This window comes from Oratosquilla oratoria, chromosome 26 (genome assembly GCF_046742065.1).
Source record: "Oratosquilla oratoria isolate Oo_2021 chromosome 26, ASM4674206v1, whole genome shotgun sequence".
NCBI classification, from domain to species: domain Eukaryota; kingdom Metazoa; phylum Arthropoda; class Malacostraca; order Stomatopoda; family Squillidae; genus Oratosquilla; species Oratosquilla oratoria.
This window is the reverse complement of record NC_134802.1, coordinates 7,857,393-7,862,595: the sequence shown is the minus strand read 5'-3', so window position 1 is coordinate 7,862,595 and position 5,203 is coordinate 7,857,393.

Genomic DNA, 5,203 nt, shown 5'->3' with positions numbered 1-5,203 from the left:
TTTGATGTAAGCGTGACACACAAAATAAATAAATAACACACACGCTATCGTATTATTATATAGATAATAATAATGATAATAATAATAATAATAATAATAATAATAATAATAATAATAATAATAATAATAATAATAATAATAATAATAATAATAATAATAATAATAATAATAATAATAATAATGATAATAATAATAATAATAATAATAATAATAATAATAATAATAATAATAATAATAATAATAATAATAATAATAATAATAATAATAATAATAATAATAACAATAAAGTCTACGGAACAAACACACCTTGTTTCAAACATTCAGTTTTGCGTGACACACAAAATAAATAAATAACACACACGCTAACACACACGCTATCGTATATATATATATATATATATATATATATATATATATATATATATATGATAATAATAATAATAATAATAATAATAATAATAATAATGATAATAATAATACTTATAATTATAATAATGATAAAAATAATAATAATAATAATAATAACAATAATAATAATAATAATGATAATAATAATAATAGTAATAACAATAACTGATATTATTGTTAATAATTATAATTATGATAATAATGATAATAATAATAATAATATAATGATAATAATAATAATAATAATAATAATAATAATAATAATAATAATAATAATAATAATAATAATAATAATAATAATAATAATAATAATAATAATAATAATAATAATAATAATAATAATAATAATAATGATAATAATAATAATAATAATAATAATAATAATAATAATAATAATAATAATAATAATAATAATAATAATAATAATAATGATAATAACAATAATAGAAATAATGATAATAATGATAATAATGATAATAATAATAATAATAATAATAGTAATAATGATAAAAATAATAATAATAATAATAATAATAATAATAATAATAATAATAATAATAATAATAATAATAATAATAATAATAATAATAATAATAATAATAATAATAATAATAATAATAATAATAATAATAATAATAATAATAATAATAATAATAATAATAATAATGATAACTATAATAATAATAATATTACTAGCATTAATAACAATAACAACACCAATAATAATAACAATCTGACATGATTCGTGAATTAATAGTTTGGAGGTCTATAGAAAATCTTAAACTTTACTAGGGGATCGATTAGCTGAAAAAATTGGGAACCCCTGTTCTAGATGGAAAAATGATACGAGTGGAATTTCTCAGGATTCCGTTCTTCGGCCACTTCTGTTCATAGTATATAAAAATGATATAGATCACATACTAAAATCTATTGTCTCCAAATTTGCTGATGATACAAAAATGTGTGGAATGGCAAATGATCACTTAAACCAATTAGATATTCAAGAAGATTTAGATAAATTACAGCAATGGTCTGAAAAGTGGCTAATGAAATTTAACACAAGTAAATGCAAGGTAATGCACATAGGTAAAAATAACAATAAGTACGATTACAAGTTATTTGGAAATTCGTTAACAAAAGTGGATAGTGAAAAGGATCTCGGCGTATTTATTAGTAACGATCTTATGTCATCTAAGCAGTGTATTTCAGTCTCTGAGAAAGCAAATAAGATTCTAGCTAACTGTGCGATCTTTTGACTTCAAAAGTCCATCTCTCATTAACACGTTATATAAATCGATTAGTTTGTCCACATTTGGAATATACTGTTTCCGTGTGGTCACTGAATCTCATTAAAGACATTGACAGTGTCGTGGTTTGGTTCGGAATGGACAAGCCAGGGAAAATGAGACTCACAATAACAGTAAAACTAGGGTTTAATGGTTAATAGGCTCGGAGGTCACGGACGAGGTCTCGTAGAGGGAAGGGCCGGAGTGAGAGCCTCATCAAGCGTCCTGGTCGAGAGCGAAGGGCCACAGGAGAGAACGAGACGACTTGCTGGAGAGAACTGGTCCCGAGGCGTCTTGCTGGGGAGAACTGGTCCCGAGGCGTCTTGCTGGAGAGAACTGCTGCTTGGAGTTATCACCAGTCAAAGCTGATGAAGAGAAACATTATTGATAAGTGCGGCTATACACGACTTATCGTGTACACCGCACGTGGGAGGGGCGCAGCTGCCAGATAGTCTGTACGGTGTGGTCTAGGTGTAATGTGTTGTATTAGGTGTTTTTGCCTGTCGTGCAGTTTTTCTAGGTGTCTCGTGTGAAGTTTATGTTTGTGTTGGTTGAGTGGACGAATGTTTGAAACTCGAGAACTGCTCGTCTCGGCTAGATGCCGACCTTTTATAGGAGGCTGGTGGGAACCCGGTGTTAGCTTCACTGCTACCAACACTTCAGTTCCCTTTAGTGAAATTGTAATTCACTTACAATTTTCTTCACTTTCTTTCGAAAATTGTAGTATGGTAAGTCACTCGTCTCAAGGCCCCAGGCCACTCTCGTAGTGTAAGTTTTTAGTCAAGTTCCATTATTCAGTTCGAAGGTGAATTAAACGTATTTTTCTTTTCTATTTTCTTCCGAAATAAATCATACTTGGTTATTCAAGCTACACCAAGGGACTCCCACCTGGGATCCTCTTACATCCACCAAGCCAAGTCTGCTCCGACGTCACGATTTAATTCACCCAATAACTTTGAACGTTACAAATAAGTGCCACCCTTTTAGGGTGTGACTTTACCTCCATGCACCAATAATTTTTCTCCTCCTCCACCCTTTTCTCCAATCAGAAAGACTGTTGTACTGTCTCAAGCAATATTGTTTACGCAAGCAAGCCCTGGGGGCCCATCAGTCACATCAGCACCTTTGATCGCCGCTCCAACCAATGTTTATAAATACAATACGGTAAGCGAATTATGCAACTCTGCAACTTGCAGTCGGTCATTGTATCATAACAACCGAATAAAATTTACATATCGTTTCACCTACCCCTCGATCTATCTAAATGTCTACCTCTATCTACCGGCCTCTTACACCCGGGCAGCTTTCCGAGTTCCTGATTGGCTGGCCGGAACATTTTTGCGAACTATGCTTGCCAACTACAGTGAGTATAAAAGCCAATCTCGAGTTGTGTGACGGCCAGCCTGGTTTTGACCAGCGACGCGTCACTACAAGAGATTGGAAAAACTACAACGGTGTAAGAGGCCGGTAGATGGAGGTAGACAATTAGGTAGATGCAGAGGTAGAAGGAGACGAATGCTAATAATGTTATGAAACACTGGTGTATTGAAATGCTGAGTCGCGGATTGTTTAGTCGCCGTCCTGTAAACAACAGCCGACAAGTGATAATAGCTGAGTCAGACTCGCGTTAGCTTGAATTTGACTGTTTATAAATAAAGGTTGGAGCGGCGATGAAATATGCTAATGTAACAAGGTGTAAGCGCAAAGTTATTTTTCGTTTGACAAATGCTGAGGTAAACGATATTGCTAGTGACATTGTAACAGCCTTCCGGATTGGAGAAAAAGGTGGAGGAGGAGGAAAAATTATTGGTGCATGAATTCAAAGTCACGCCCATAAGGTGTGACAAATTTTTGAGAAGTCAGAGGAGATTGGATGAGAAAAATTAGTGACGTCAGACGAAGGTAGCTTGGCGTATGATACGGAGCTCTCGACAGACGAAGACGGGGAGAGAGAGAGAGATCCTGTGTGTAACCAAAGACAGTGTAAATTTAGTGAATAGAAAAGAAAGGAATTCCACCACTTTCCTTAACCTAAGGACTGGTCTGAAGTATGAGAAGTACAAGGCATGGGGCCTTCTGAATAAGATGAACTTGGAATTAGTGAAACTGACGTAACGAAGGCAAGGGGCCTTGTGACGAGTGAAATTACGAGACTAATAGAAGTGTAATCGGTCGAGGACTGACAACGGCGAGCCACAAAACTGAATCTAAATATAAAAAATAAATCATACGAAAATCGACTAAAACATATGAATCTGTTTTCCCTAAAAAAAAAAAAAAAAAAAAAAAAAAAAAAAAAAAGCGTAGACTCAAAGGTGACTTGATATAGATTTTTAAGATTCTAAAGGGAATTGACAACATCAAAAGTGACAACATTTTCACACTCAATGAGAATCAGTCAAGAAGCAATGGTCTCAAATGGTCAGGAAATATATTTAATTTGGAAGTGGCCAGAAACAACTTCGCCAGCCGTGTAGTTAATGAGTGGAATAAATTTCCTTCAGAGGTAGTGCAATATAGTTGAGTTCGAAGCTTTAAGAATCATTTAGATAAACACCTAAGCAAGATGCTGTAATGACTCATTTATTTTATATTATTTGTTTATTTGTTTTGTTATCATTTGTCTGTTTATTATTATTTGCTTGATTCCCAATTATTTATAGTTATATGTCAATTAATTATTATTTACTATTTACCTGTTTGTTTATTATTTAACTATACCTATGCATTTGTTTATTTTATCTATTATTATTTATATTATTAGATTTTATTTGTATATTTATTTATTTACTTATCATTATCATAACTTTTTTCTCATCCGACCTAGTTATGGACCAAAAGGTCTCCTCTCGGCATGCTCCGCCTTTGTAATCCTTTGTAATGTCATCGAGGTAGGAGTCTGTATCTTTCTTCATCACTGCAGTTTTCTCCAGTACTATCTTCAGGATCATCGTCATTATTCTCGGAACTGAACACAGCCCGAATTCTAGTCTGGTCAAACAATATGATTTACATTTATATTTTATCAGTTGATATTTCCATAAATTCTTCTCCACTAAATTTGCAAGTAAGCTGCCCACAGATCTACAATCGTGGACGCCCTCCTCATTTGGCGCTATTTGCTTAGGGTCTCGTTACATATAGCTACAAAATCATCGCCAGTATGACACCTTATGAACTGGTTCAGCTCTCGGAAATCCAACACTGGTTTTTATTTTTCTCTTGGTTGGCTGCACCACTGCCATCAGAGACAAGATTCCAGCTTCCACCGGCGCCTCCCAAGGACTCAAAATTCCCTCATGAGTCCACCGCTCTACTTCGATGTCAAGGTCATCCCTCATCCCCTCTCCGAGAGTGTTCATAGCAGCTGACTTTATTCTCCAATATAGGCGAGCCTCCTTTGAAGTCCCACTCCACCTCCCACCACTGGCAACCAAATTTCGCCAAGAAGTCCTCGTCTTCAATTGTACAAGGCGCCGCTTAAATTGGACGGCAGCTCGCACAGCAGC